Source organism: Schistocerca cancellata, chromosome 2 (assembly GCF_023864275.1).
Source record: "Schistocerca cancellata isolate TAMUIC-IGC-003103 chromosome 2, iqSchCanc2.1, whole genome shotgun sequence".
Lineage (NCBI taxonomy): Eukaryota > Metazoa > Arthropoda > Insecta > Orthoptera > Acrididae > Schistocerca > Schistocerca cancellata.
In genome coordinates, this window is record NC_064627.1 from 146,599,615 (window position 1) to 146,614,083 (window position 14,469).

The window sequence follows — 14,469 nt, forward strand, 5'->3', positions numbered from 1 at the left end:
GTTTCGACACACAGTTTTAATCTGCCAGGAAGTTTCGACCTTGTTGCGTTCGCCCAACGACTCTCCGTGCTTTCGTTAACTGCAAAATCTCCACAGACATTGTGCAAGCGCCTTTGAATATCTGCGATGCTGTGGTTTTCGGCCAGCAGAAACTCAATGACAATTCTCTGCTCGGAACGCACCCCCTTCACAGACGCCATTATGAAGGCCATATATGGCGCCGCCACCTATCGGAACTTCATGAAACTGAAGGACTGAAGCGGGAATATTCCACAATATCCCACAGCAAATTTCGGATCTTTTCAACGGAAAGTGACCGAGAGTGCTCCATCACTTACTGAACACCCCTCATATTGACTGTCAATGGAGATGGAATGAGCGCATAAAGATACTAACGAAGAGAATGTCATCATATTATGCTCCAAGAGCCCTGTCATCAGCTTATAACAGAAAGTGTCTCTTTTTTATACTCTCCCAAGATACTCACAAACCTGAGCTGAGGTATGATTTCTTTAGTGGACCAGTTGCAAAAAATATAACCATAATATTGAAACAGCTGAAAGTGGCCAAAAGAATTTGAGAGTTGTGTGTTGAAACGGCACCAGCAATTCTACAAAAGTTTATTTCTTTAACTCGCAAAGCTTATCTTCGTACGCTTTCCGCGTAGGCGTCCTGTAATCTGGAGCTGTAAGCTGTGCAGACGCTGATTTCATATCTCTATGGGATACGTCAGTCGTAGTGCACGGACCTCTAGCGAGTTCTGGTCGCTTCCAGCCAATCAGAACAGCAGGAGACACTGGCTCATTTCGGTGAGTGAGTTTGATTAGACTCTGTGTTCCGGGGTCGTTTAGGCGTGAGATCTTGTACTTCGGAGGTGGCTGCTGCAGTTGGAAATCTGGAGAGATTGTTTCTGTTATTTGCCGTGTTTTTTAGCAGGCAAACTTTTTATTCATTTCTGTTGTGTGATATTCACATTCGTATAGTTATTTTGCAGTCATTTCGCGTGCTTCATTTGTGATGAATTGCAAACGTGTTCTGGTAGTCGGACATGAGGTATTACAGTGGCTCAGGGATCGCAAGTTTTTCGTGAGTCACGTTAATGTGACCACCTGTCAAAAGCCTGAGTATCAACCTTTGGCAGCGTGGACCTCTGCGAGACGTGGAGCAAGAGAGTAAATGAGGTTGTGGAAAGTACCGGCTGGCATGCGGAGCCATGGCGACTCCAGTGCCGTGGCAAACTCCGCTACGTTTCCCCGGTTGATGAACAATGGCGCGAACAGATTCCCGATTCTGTTTAAATTCCGGGAGTTTGGTGACCAGGGGAAGACGGTAAACTCATCTTCGTGCTCTTAGAACCACGTATGTACAATCGTGGAGAAAACGAGCGAGACCCCTCGCCTTTCCGTTCTGCTGACCCGCACAGCTTTAAAGCCTGCTACACAGCATAACAGGCAGGGCGACGAAGTGCTACCAACATACTATGCACAGGCGTGAAATTGAAAAACTATCCGAAATTTGTCAGACTGTTTTGAATCATGTGTAAGACTATATTAATACTGATTAGTGTGTTAACCACAACACCTAAATATAAGATGTTAATGAAAGAAGAAACGCTAATTAGCAGGAACTGTACTAATAAAAATGAATTTCAGCTTATCGAGATAACATAACTGTTTTAGTAAGACAAAGTACCCCAGATCGTTACGAATTAGCAAAATATTATGCACATTCGGCCCCGAAATCGTCTGTGTTAACGTTCAGACCAGTCATACTGGATTACCGTTGCTGACCTACCATGAGAGTGTGCAAATTTAGCAATGCGTGAAGATTCATAACGAAATTCAGTTAAAAATCACTCAGTGCCACTCTTAAGTCAATTCAATTATTGACAGAAGCGGAAAAAGTAGGCAATAACAAGTATGAAATTCTACAAGAGTTTCATATCGACATCCACAGGGCGCCGGTACAGAATAAAGGTAGCAATAAAACGTATTGGGGGCGCGAGAATTTCTTAAAATTCCTTTACTGGTAGTCTATCTGCCTCCATCGAGGTTAGAATCGAAAACAAACCAGACCTCCCTTGCAGTAGCAAACACCTTTCTCTACGCTAGCAGACAACCCAGGCAAACAGCCCTCTATTATTACCCCAGACATGAATAAGCCGGCAATTTCGCAATGAAAATGGCAAAATGATCTGCATTTTCTGTTGCATAGATTTTTCTGGACTGAAAAACATGAATTGTCTACCTTTATGTCACCGCTTATGTGACAATCATTCGGGATGTTTATCGAAAAAGATGTTATGAGCAAGTAAATTTAGTAAGATAATTCTGCACCACCCCAGGAAATAAATGGCGACGTTGCTGCCAAACGTATTCTACACTGTTTCGAATTCTCCATTAGACGTGCCACAGCCAGAAAACGTTCATTAGCAGAAGTGTTCCTTAAGGTAACTAATAATGGGAATGCTAGCACATTTAAAACGCGGTGGCATTAATAGTGGGATCTGAATTACCACGTCTATAGGCAAATGGATTTTATTTGCATTAACTTAAACGTGGTTTGGACCGAAAGCGTAGCTACGATTAGTATGATGATGTATCGACTGTAACTGGAACATTTAGAATAAAGAGTAGGGGAAATTATTATGCTGCCCTCATCTTCAGTAACTGTGGTAACTATTTTCGTTGTTAGGATTTCGTCACGTAAATCGGTAAAAATAGAACTTGTCTCACTTTCTTGACCGTCTATCTGTCCACCCAACCCTTAAAATCCGTTTACCACAAGTACAGGTGGACATAATAAGCGGAAACGTATCGCACTTGCTGCGGTATACGGTCCCTTGGCGGTGTAAAAAAGTGAGCTATGTCAACGCAATCTAAAGATAGGGCCGTCTATGTGAAGAAAATTTACGCGAAAGGTCAAAAAATGGCTCTAAGAGCTATGCCACCAAACTGCTTAGGTCATCAGTCACCTAGATCTAGAACTACTTCAACCTACCTAACCTAACACATATCCATGCCCGGGGAAGGATTCGAACTGACGGCGCAAGGAGCCGTTGAGCGCACGGCTAACCCGCGTCGGCAAGCTGTAAATATCATCTGGTGTTACTAAAAAGTTATTCACTTCTGGTGAATGATTTTCTGCGCAGTTCATTTAAGAAAGAATAACTAAAATATATTTGATGCTATGGAAGAGGAAGGACACCTAATTCATTTCCCCTTGTCTTTACTCATGATGTTAGATTCGCAATCTGAGCATACGGACTATCCATAACCACAATTAAGATCCAAGTCATAGTCACAGATATGTGAATACAACACACTGGCTTATACTTGAAGTATTTCGTTTCCCACGAAGTGGTGGCAGACGATGCTGTGGCGTCTTCGAAGCGCGAGTTTCTCTAGTGCTAGCTATCTCAGCACATCAGCTGAGCGAACTTCCATAGTATGTTGGTAGCACTTCGTCGCCCTGCCTGTTATGCTGTGTAGCAGACTTTAAAGCTCTGCGGATCAGCATAACGAAAAGGCGAGGAGTCTCGCTCGTTTTGTCCACGACTGTACCTTGCGAACTGTGTTACATGTTGCATTGTCCTGCTGGTAGGTGCCATCGTGCCGAGGGTAAACAAACCGTATGTAGGGATGGGCATGGTCCCCAAGGACAGATGCATAGTCGTATATCTATTGTGCCTTTGAGAATGACGAGATCATCCAAGGAATGCTACGAGAACGTTCCCGGACTATAACGCTCCCTCCTGCGGCCTGGAAACTTTCGAAGATTCTTGGAGGGCCATACAGGAAACGGCCATCTGTCCGTTGGAGCATAAGCCGTGCTTCATCTGTCTCCACCAAGTGGGCGTCCAGTTGTGGCATTGGCGTCGCTATATGAAGGTGGTATCTGTTCTTTCGGACATGTCCGAAAGAACAGATACCATCTTCATAGAGTTAAGGCTAACCTTCTTCTTCTGTGCTGGATGCACAGGCATTGCCCGAACTCTTACAGGATTTGGTAAGATTGTCTGTCGCGAGTAATGAGTGTAATGGGCAGAGGCACTACGAATGTAGTGTGTGGACCTTAAGTTGGTAATGTGGATCTCACGGGGAGCGTGCAACGGATAAATCCCTGCAGTCGCACTATCCCCTGTGCCCTCTGTGACTCAGATAGGCCGCAGCCCGTGGTGCCGGCACGGTAACTCAGCGTGTTCGGTCAGAGAACTGGTTGGCCTCTGCAATAAAAAAAACTGAGTGAAAGGATCAACAAACGAACTTGAACGGATGTCATGTGACGTCCGCAACGACCAAACGTAACGATAATCAAAAAAAAAAAAAAAAAAAAAAAAAAAAAAAAAAAAAAAAAAAAAAGATGGACAGAGCGTCTGCCCTGCTGCCCTGTAAGCAGGAGATCCCGGGTTCGAGTCCCGGTCGGGTCGCACATTTTCAACTGTCCCCGTTGATGTATATCAACGCCTGTCGACAGCTTAGCGTCCTGATTTAGTTCCAGTCTCCGTCACCTATGAACGGCAGTCATGTGAACCAGGCACCTGCTGAGGTGGCCCATACGCAGTAACTTTCGCTGGAAGGGCAGTTAAAAGAAACTGTTGGTAGCCCCTTGGTTCATGTGGGTGGTCAGTTGCTCAACATTTGTACGTCTCTTCGCCCGTACACATCCACGCAGCCGTCGTTCAGCCCTGTCCACTACGCCCCGTGGTGCACCTCAGTTTCCACAGCGTCGGTTTTGGATAGCGCCATTTTCCTATGCACGGTATACTTCAACCACGGCCACACGCAGGCAGTTTACAAATTTAGCCGTTTCAGAAATGCTTCAACCCTTGAACCGAGCCGGCCGAAGTGGCCGTGCGGTTCTAGGCGCTGCAGTCTGGACCCGCGAGACCGCTACGGTCGCAGGTTCGAATCCTGCCTCTGGCGTGGATGTGTGTGATGTCCTTAGGTTAGTTCGGTTTAACTAGTTCTAAGTTCTAGGGGACTAATGACCTCATAAGTTGACTCCCATAGTGCTCAGAGCCATTTTTTGAACCTTGAACCGAAAGCCAATGATCATGCCCTTTTGGACGTCAGCTAAATCGGTTGTTTTCCACATTACGACGACTGCGTTGTTTTCCGCTCCCCCCTACACGCTTTACATACTCACCACTACTAATGAAGATACCTGCCGTCTCTGAGTGGTTATTGGACGTTGACGTCCGACGTAGGCTGTGCTAACGTTAATGTAACTCGACCGCGTAGAATCGGGTCATCGTTATTCAGTCCGAAGTGTTATGCATTCAGTTTTGTCATTCTCTTCTGCTCTTTAGGTTATGCAATGCTTTGCTGGAAGTCATGTAAAGGAAACTTATATTCTTTTAATCGCTAGAATTATGACTTACGTTTCGTGTGTATTGTCACACACAAGTGGAAAATACTCAATGTTTGTTTAACCTGAAGACAATATAAAACATCGAATTTCTGTTGCTCATTTCCGCATTCATAAAACTCATGTCTCCACGAAATAATGTGCACAACGCACGATGTTAATGCCATCGGCAGTTTGTCTTTCGGACTACCTCCATACTGTATTGGTTTGGTGAAGTGTTTACAATAATTAACCATTTTCAGACTGAATTATTGTGATTAGTCAAAGAGAATCAGTGATAAGATTTATCGAATCATTTTCGTACAGTTTTATGATTAATTATAGAAAATATGCCTGCCAGTTTGTGGTTGCGCTTGAGAGCGTGTGCTACTACGATTATTTCCTTTTCTTATTTTCAAAGTCAATATCAATTATTGGATCAAGAATATACCTATAAGAAGCATAGCTTCAATAAATCAGGGCTTTGTCTAACTACTTATCTCAGTAGACTATTTCATAACACATTAGGCCACTTGCCAACTATAACTAAAAATAATAATCAGGCTCAGTGTAAAGATATATTTAAGAAGTTTTCGGGGATCCAATCTGCATGCATTATGGATATTGTAGTAACGTTGTACATACTGAATTCGGAAGTATTGTTAACGAACGGAAAAATGTTTATGGTCCAGTTCACCTGCCTAGTCTGGCTTGAAGTTACGAGGGTCACTCCAAAAGAAATGCATACTATTTTTATAAAAATACGGTTTTCATTCTGCATGTGTGAAAGTTTTAAAGTGTGTAGATACATCCTTCCCGCTTGTTTTCAAACTTAGTTCAACCTGTTCCCGTGAGTGGCGCAGTCACAGCATGCCTTCAAATTGGCTGCTACACTTGACATTTGCCAGAAGCAACGTGCTGTCATAGAATTCCTGTGCTGTGGAAACGAGACAGTGGGAAACGTTCACAAGAGGTTGAAAAATGTGTATGGAGATGCTGCTGTCTATCGCAGTACAGTTAATCGGCGGGAAAGCAAGTTACGTGATGAAAGCGGGCACATGTCAGTCAGAAAACCATGGAAGCGATCACAAAAGTCGGATGGACAACACTGAAACACCCGCCTTGCGGTCCTGACCTGCCTCCATGTGACTATCATCTCTTTGGGAAACTGAAAAACTTTCTTCGTGGAACAACGTTCGAAGATGATAACTCCCTTGTGCACGCTGCCAGTGGCTTCAACAGGTTGGTCCAGAATTTTACTGTGCGGGTATACAGGCACTGGTTCCAAGATGGCGTAAGGCAGTTGAGAGGAATGGAAATTATGTGGAAAAATGAAACTATTGTTCTTAAAGGATGTATCTACACACTGTAAAACTTTCAAACATGTAGGATAAAAGATGGATTTAAAAAAAAGTGTGCATTTCTTTTGGAGTGATCGTCGTATACAACTGTCCAGTTACGACATTACACTTACGACTCTATACTGACGGGTCATAATGCTGTAAGTGACACCTGAAAAATCCTGGTTAAAACACTGCCTTCCCACAACTTTCTAAAGCTGGCTTGTTTCAGGTGTCTTTGCTTGAGATTACATTAATCGCCACAGCAGCTCTATAACACAAGTCTGTACCAGGAAGAGAAGTGATACCATCTATTAAATGGTATTAACATACCTCTTTGGGTGTTGGATGTGATTATGTTATTAAAAACGTTGTTTACTATTTACGACGAAGAAGTCTTCTATACTCTCGAATTAGTTTAAAACTGAAGTAGTATAGACGTTCCATCCCTGCAGTATTTTGTAGGAGCTCACAAACGTTACTGTTTACGTACCGCGGAAAAATTGCCAGGTAGTTATCACCTGTTAAAGTAGCTCATCCAGGAGTATAGTTCATCAAATAGTTATAACCAGTAAACTCCAGACTCCTTAAGGAATTGAACTCCCGTATACAGTGCGTTACCGTAATATCGTGCAAAAATTTAACAGGACATAGAGGATGCTCCACTGAACAATTTGAGGTAGGGAAGCCAGCTTAAGGAGATAATAGGAATAAAATCACATTATTTGTACTTTTTTTATTTCAATTAGTTAACTGTAAATACCACCATTGACACAATGAACGTACCATTTGTACTCTATCTTACAAAATGGGCTGGAACTGATGGCCGTCAACCTCAGTGCAAGCGTACATCGGCGAACAAATTCTGACTAATATCCCTGGTGTATTTCGAATAAAATCACCCGTCTCCGTATTTATTTATTTATTTAGCGTATGGCTCATAACATCACAGTAAAAATTACAGAAACAACACGATTTAAAAAAAATCACATACACTCCTGGAAATTGAAATAAGAACACCGTGAATTCATTGTCCCAGGAAGGGGAAACTTTATTGACACATTCCTGGGGTCAGATACATCACATGATCACACTGACACAACCACAGGCACATAGACACAGGCAACAGAGCATGCACAATGTCGGCACTAGCACAGTGTATACTATTTTTATAAAAATGCAGCAATGCAGGCTGCTATTCTCCCATGGAGACGATCGTAGAGATGCTGGATGTAGTCCTGTGGAACGGCTTGCCATGCCATTTCCACCTGGCGCTTCAGTTGGACCAGCGTTCGTGCTGGACGTGCAGACCGCGTGAGACGACGCTTCATCCAGTCCCAAACATGCTCAATGGGGGACAGATCCGGAGATCTTGCTGGCCAGGGTAGTTGACTTACACCTTCTAGAGCACGTTGGGTGGCACGGGATACATGCGGACGTGCATTGTCCTGTTGGAACAGCAAGTTCCCTTGCTGGTCTAGGAATGGTAGAACGATGGGTTCGATGACGGTTTGGATGTACCGTGCACTATTCAGTGTCCCCTCGACGATCACCAGTGGTGTACGGCCAGTGTAGGAGATCGCTCCCCACACCATGATGCCGGGTGTTGGCCCTGTGTGCCTCGGTCGTATGCAGTCCTGATTGTGGCGCTCACCTGCACGGCGCCAAACACGCATACGACCATCATTGGCACCAAGGCAGAAGCGACTCTCATCGCTGAAGACGACACGTCTCCATTCGTCCCTCCATTCACGCCTGTCGCGACACCACTGGAGGCGGGCTGCACGATGTTGGGGCGTGAGCGGAAGACGGCCTAACGGTGTGTGGGACCGTAGCCCAGCTTCATGGAGACGGTTGCGAATGGTCCTCGCCGATACCCCAGGAGCAACAGTGTCCCTAATTTGCTGGTAAGTGGCGGTGCGGTCCCCTACGGCACTGCGTAGGATCCTACGGTCTTGGCGCGCATCCGTGCGTCGCTGCGGTCCGGTCCCAGGTCGACGGGCACGTGCACCTTCCGCCGACCACTGGCGACAACATCGATGTACTGTGGAGACCTCACGCCCCACGTGTTGAGCAATTCGGCGGTACGTCCACCCGGCCTCCCGCATGCCCACTATACGCCCTCGCTCAAAGTCCGTCAACTGCACATACGGTTCACGTCCACGCTGTCGCGGCATGCTACCAGTGTTAAAGACTGCGATGGAGCTCCGTATGCCACGGCAAACTGGCTGACACTGACGGCGGCGGTGCACAAATGCTGCGCAGCTAGCGCCATTGGACGGCCAACACCGCGGTTCCTGGTGTGTCCGCTGTGCCGTGCGTGTGATCATTGCTTGTACAGCCCTCTCGCAGTGTCCGGAGCAAGTATGGTGGGTCTGACACACCGGTGTCAATGTGTTCTTTTTTCCATTTCCAGGAGTGTATGTATAAACAGAGCAATAAATAACAGTTTGTATATAAGGACACCGCCAATTGTAAATTTACACTCACAGAAGAGCAATCACAAGCAGACGTCCAGCTTAGATAATAAATAGTCGATTGCCTCTTGGGTCACCATTAGGAAATCCTGTAGGTCACCCTCGTATGCCCTTAGTGGGCATTCCTGCACGATGTGTTTGACCGTCTGTCTCTGAGCGCCACAGTCGCAAGCGGCCGAAGGAAGTTTACCCCATCTGTGTAAGGAGTCGGCGCATCTCCCACAGTTGGTTCTGATGTGATTAAGATTTGACCAAACTTTGCGAGGGTCTCATACACAAGTGGCTAGATATCCCCATTGGAAATAATATTGGGGATTCAGGTCAGGTGATATTGCATGCCATGGAATAGGAGCTCCCCTTCCAGTCCAGCGATCAGGAAATACTGTACCGGTAGTGCTCAACTGTACTGTACTGTACGTCTCTGAATAGCTCTGAGCAATAAATGGGTCTGCCGTCGATTCCTAGCACGTTCTGTCATGGGACAACATAAATACGACGCAGCAGAGCCACCTTATGGACAAGTAAAGTAAACAAAACCTGCATCATGACTTCCTGCCGGCCGGGGTAGCCGAGCGGTTCTAGGCGCTACAGTTGGACCCGCGCCACCGTTACGGTCGCATGTTCGAATCCTGCCTCGGGCATGGATGTGTGTGATGTCCTTAGGTTAGTTAGGTTTAAGTAGTTCTAAGTTCTAGGGGACTGATGACCTCAGAAATTAAGTCCCATAGTGCTCAGAGCCATTTGAACCAATTTTTTGAACTTCCTGGCAGTCAGGCTCGTCCTCCTTGCCCTTCGTGTTTCCTTGAAGGAAATAAAGAATGTACATGTAAATAAACAGCACAGTACGTGTAAACTTGTACGCATGATAGTTGTAAATAAGCTGGAAAACAGAAATGCTTGACAAGGCGGTAGAAAAATTTGCTTCCGTATCTCCTTCATCGACCCCAGGTTCCCTACCTCATATTGTTCAGTGGAGCATTCTGTGTGTCCTATTACATGTTTTGGGGAACACCCTGTATAAAACAGCTTCAAAGGTCTGATTACTTGCCGCAGGAGTTAATACGTTAAATATTTGACGATAAGCAAGAAAAAGTTTAAAGAAACGTTTGAAATGATGTTCAGAGGTTATGGAATGCGCTAAGTGCTCTCATTATGAAACACTGGACGAATACGGTGTACGTAATTTAAGCGAAAGGGAATTTGTCAAGCCTCTTAATGGTTAAGATATAATGTCTCCTGAACTGTGATATAATTTTGGAGGTACATTCATGGTATATGCCAATACCGTGCGCATAACGTGTTGTACACCGAGTTAGTAGTAAAGATCAAATAAAGAAGAACGTCATACCTGATGCTGAAATTTTATTGCATGAGTAGCAAAAATATAATAAGCGATAAAATTTTTCCCTTTCATCATTAGGTACATAAGAAACATTAGTGAATATTACATGATAATGCGACAAGTTCCAGACTTATTTTCTGCATATGGAGAAAAATAAAAAAAAAAAACTCGAAATAGTAGCCCTCCTTATACCAGGGACTCGAACTATGAAATAAGCTTCCCAACGAAATGTAGGAGTTCACGAAACCCAACGTGTTTAATAAGACAGTTAAAGCGTTATCAATTAAAGAATAGATATTATACAATATACAGAAAAGGAATACTGAAGTAACACGAAGTATGTGTTGGTAGTCCGCCCGGTTAGCTATGCGATCTAACGCACTGCTTTCCGGACTGGAAGGCGTGCCGGTCCCCGGCACGAATCCGCCCGGTGGATTAGTGTCAAGTCCGTTGTGCCAGCCAGTCTGTGTGGATGGCTTTTAAGGGGGTTTTCCATCTGCCTCGGCGAATGCGGGGTGGTTCCCCTCAGTTACAATATGTCGGCGATTGCTGCGCAAACACTTTCTCCACACCATAATTACTCTACCAAGCAAACAGTGGGGTTACACTCGTCTGATGTGAGACGTTACGCTCCCGGGGGAGGGGGGGGGGGTGTCCACTGGGGGCCGAACCGCACAATAACCCTACTGCAGCCTGTTATGGGGTTGTGAACCACTGAGGGCTATGGCGGGTACGAAGCCTCTCCGTTGTTTCTAGTTCCCCAGTTCCATACAATACAATACACTGTGTTGGTTAAAAGTTAGTGAGGATAAAATTTTTAAAAAATAAAAATAAACATTTCTATCATTCTACATCATGCGTTTATCGAATAACGTATGTTACTGAAATACTGTATGCCAAAGATCTACGATGGAAAAGGCTAGAGTATAATCAAGGTTCAGTCGAAAAGAAGCGTGTTAGTATGTGCTGGGAGCACAATGAGTTCTGTGATTCGACGAGATGTGAATGAGTAGCGTAACATTAGTTTTGGAACTAACTAGACCTCTAAGTGTAGTAGACTACTGAATCGAGAAAAGTAATATTTACAAGACCGGACTACTGGGCAGACACACACACACACACACACACACACTAATCTTGATGATTTTCTTTTCACCTTACACTTGGTTTGAATCTTTGAGTGCTTTGGTAGATCTGGCCGTGCTGCTCTAGTATGACATAGCTTCCATCCAACATTATAACAGGCCAACAATCCGTACCACGTTGTAATCTGGAATTTTCCAGCTAACCAGTCATTGTCAGAGAAGAAATAAAGGCGACAGGTACCAGACAAGGAAGTCTCGGGACCGATGAGGGTCAAAGCCCAGGCCTCTGGATTTGATGTCCGCCACTCACACGCTGAGTCAGCGAATCAGGCCGTTCTTATTTTCCAAACAAAGCATGTCTCATGATTATATTCACATTTAGTATTCCTGGAGAAAACGCTGTGCTACAAATCTTAGCATTGAAGGCCGTTCGCTCGTTTATGCCAGTGGAACGCTAGTGTTTTTACTTTTATCTGCAGATTAGTCGTCCGGAGTGCACTAGTCGCTAACTCTGCAGCCAGTGCCGGACAAACGCACCAAGAAAACTCTTACTGAAAGGAAAAGTTCATAAACGTAATTTTACTTGTTATTGTAATTAATACCTTCTTGTAGATGTGGTTTGTCTATGCATCTTAACAAAAGGCTGTTTTTTCTTTGTGCCACTTAAAAACTAGATACAGCGAACACATAAGGAGCAGGAGGCATGAAAATAGCCATTCTACCTTTTCTGAACACTTAATAAAGGATAGGAAGTAACCACTAATTCGGAACAGGGTATAGAAATTATTAGAATGTACAATCGCAACAGACACTCCTAATACCACCACAACATTTTTAGGTACAAAGAGACCTTACAATAAACAGGAAGGTAATAAACGATCAAATTAATATAAGTAGCAGCTGACCATGCTAACCTCGAAAACAAACCGACACTTAGAACGTAACCACGTAACGTATTAATAAATTACTCACTTCCCCACCACTGATACTTCCAGAAAAAAATGCGGTTACCACATTTCTGCCCTTTGGCGAGAGCATCCCCGATCATACATACTAACACCGCTGCTATACAGGGTGTAACTTAATCCCTTTTACAAATTTTGAGAACAGTTTCCTTACAGAAAAACAAGAAAAAGATGTCTATTATACATGGGCTATTAAAATGTGTGCCTTCAGAGCTGTAAGCACTTTTCCAATAGACGTGTTTCACAGCAGCGAAGATGAGCAAGTGTCCATAGCTCTTAAGATATGTATTTTAGAGTCCATGTTTACTAGACATGTTCTTCTTGTTTCGTGTAAGGAACCTGCCCTCAAAGACTGTGAAGGGAATTAAGTTACATACCGTGTAGCAAACTTGTATCAACGTGCATACAGACGCCACCGCACGAAACTCGACCGAAAAATAAACAGTGACAGTTGTGGAGACAAGAAACAGTACTCACACACAATAAACACGTAGTGAAAGCGAAGCCTTTAGGTGAAATGTCGTCGCAAATGTCCAAAATCGGACATTTTGGCACTCGGAGGACAACTAGATACCATTCGAGGGTAGCAAACGCATGATTATTAGGTCTCAAAATATCGAAAGTGAAATCGAAAAGTACTAGGCGTCCCAAAAGTCCCTCCCTGATTACAAACATTCATAAGACATAAAATATGACAAATAGACAAATACTTTTTATCTTGAATTGCGTATGAGACATCCAGGTTTTCGTTTGGAACATACTCACTGTTCCTTTGTTTGTTACAGAGGCCAGTCACGTAACAACAGCGGAATCGGACGTCATATGAAAACAACGAGTACTCAAACCAGGAGAAAGCCTAATGTGTCCTGTGGAGTCACGATGCGCAGTCACCAAAAAAAGTATAAAGAAAATTCTGGATGGCATACCATAGAGAGCCGCCAGATGCTAAGAGCATCAAGAAGTTTAAGAAAACAAGAAGCATCTGTGATCTCCTTAGAACAGGCACGGCCTGAACCTAGCGCGCAGGCGATTCAGCCAGTGAGAGACTCAAGAACTTCCGAGAAGTCAGTCTGCAGAGCCTCACGTGAGTTGCAGATTCCGAAGACGTTAGTGCACCGCATCCTGCATAAACAACTTCTTTTCCATGCGTACAAAGTCCAGATCGTGCAGTCTCTCCAACATCACCCGGCCCTGTAACGAAGAAAGTAACGGTGAGCATGTATCTACACAAAAACTTGAATATATCACACGCAATTCAAGAAAAAATATGTTTGTCTATGAGTCATATTTTATGCCTTATGGATATTTCTAATCGGAGAAAGACTTCTGGGACACCCGGTAATTTAACTTTCGAGACTGCTCTCAAAAAAGCTGTTTCTTACCTAACCTCGTACTGATGAAAATTTCTGTTAGGTGTCATTACTCACATTCGACAAAAACGTAATGAGGAAATTACTCTTCACAATTTCAACAAGTCTAATATTCGCTACATTGCAAATATTCATTACCACATGCATTATTATTTTTATTATTATTGTTAATACCCTTTTATATTGCTAATGTAGTTCACAAATAGTAATGTCGAGTCACTAACCTTGCCTCCTTAAATAGAGAGAGAGCCTGAAGCCCCTAACATTGCCAGACGAAATTACTGATTAAATAAATAAAAGGGGTAGCGTGTAGGAGCACATATAGAGATTTTTTAAAGACATTTACGTAGCATAAATGGTTCAAATGGCTCTGAGCACTGTGGGACTTAACGTCTGATGTCATCAGTCCCCTAGAACTTAGAACGACTTAAACCTAACTAACCTAAGGACATCACATACATCCATGCCCGAGGCAGGATACGAACCTGAGACCGTAGCGGTCGCGCGTTTCCGGACTGTAGCGCTTAGAACCGCTTGGCCA